Raw genomic sequence first — 1,546 nt, 5'->3', positions numbered from 1 at the left:
CCTCCCCTCTCCTCTTGTTTTTTTCCTGTTTCTTGTACCCACCTTTCAAGTAATTTCCCCACGGGGATTATTAAAGTATTTCTGATTCTGATTCTGATTCTGAATAGTTTGCGAGAGTGCGAGTATAAACACAACGAGGCTGTAAATGTGGACTAGTGAGTAGATAAGTCCCTGTGTTTAGCGTGCTGGGGTTGAATGTCACATTCAACAATGTCGACAACCTCTGTAGAATCATTTAGCCTTGTAAATAGCCGCCTTTTTTAAGACACGTAAATTTATTGATGCTTGTGTTAACCGCAGGCCTTATTTCAGGCATCAAAACAAAAACTCTAAAAAATCCCATTGACTTTGGGGCAAGAAAACCGGAAGTGCTAAAATGCTAACTCACCAGGACTCATTCTGCAGCACTATACTAGAATGATTTATTAATATGTTAACTGGAAGGTAATGATTGCTGTTATGAGAGACTGACTGTACAGTCTTTATGTGCACAAATGACCATGAATTACATCAGAGGTCACTGAGAATTATCAACTGCCTTCCAAAGATTCCTCTGACCTGAACAACTTTAGTATAAATAATAGGATATAATAATATATCTGAACTTTGCCGAGGCTTTGTTTGATAACTACCTTAATGAAATGTAATGTAATGTAATGGGGAAAGAGAGGGGAAATTTAGAGAGAGTGGGACTCGACCCTTGGATACTGAAAATACCTTAGTAAACACAGTCACAAAGCTTAATGCTTTTGAAGTGCTGCCAAACTGATGTTTTCTATTAATTTGATGTACAACAGACATTATTAACTGAAATCTGATATACAGTTAAATTCGCTCCTCAGTTGATGGACCCCAACAGCAGGTCATCATTGTCACTGTCAAGTGAATCAAGTGAATCAAAATATAATGATTTTAAGGATATCCAGGGTAATTTGCTCCTAAATGATTTTAAATTCCCTCACCACTACTCAGGTTTACAAAAAGAATTAAAACCCATTAGATTATGTGTAACAACATTGTCATTAAGCATTTTTTTATAGGACAGTGACAAATATTTACAGCTAATTGAATCCCATAAAACTTTATTTCACATGCAAAGATGTAAATTTTCCAAATGCAACACATCCATCAGGGGAATGTACTTAAAATTATGCAAAAGAGATCCAGCATATTCCATTTGATGGTGCAACCCGAAAATTGCAAAAGGGTAATTCAATCACATGAAGCATCACAAGGATTCAGTGGATTGTTGGAAATAGCAAATACACAATATGTGAAATTGTTAAGGTTTGTATTTGTAGCTTGAAAGTTTCTTAACAGAAAATATAATAGAAATATAGGGTTAAAGCAGTTACATCCCTCTTTTTAATCATTACAGTTTGAATCTTGACTCAGTGTACACTTAAAGGTCCAGTGTGTAGGATTTAGTGGCATGTAGTTGCAGATTGCATGCACAAAGAATGCCCCTATCTAGAGCCAACTGCCACAAAAGGTAAGCCATGGCATCTGTAGATAAAACAGCTAACAAAAACACAATTATTTCTAT

General features: G+C 35.8%; 1 protein-coding gene across 1 annotated transcript in view; it reads right to left on the bottom strand.

Moving 5' to 3' along the window:
- Positions 1-1,546, bottom strand: part of enpep (glutamyl aminopeptidase) — a 21,533-nt gene that overhangs the window by 18,332 nt on the left and 1,655 nt on the right. The gene's annotated exons all lie outside the window — the stretch shown is intronic.

The sequence above is a fragment of the Morone saxatilis genome, unplaced genomic scaffold (genome assembly GCF_004916995.1).
Source record: "Morone saxatilis isolate NCDOM2014 unplaced genomic scaffold, NCSU_SB_2.0 Contig3, whole genome shotgun sequence".
In the NCBI taxonomy this organism is placed as follows: Eukaryota; Metazoa; Chordata; class Actinopteri; family Moronidae; genus Morone; species Morone saxatilis.
This window is presented reverse-complemented; position numbering and strand designations above follow the sequence as displayed.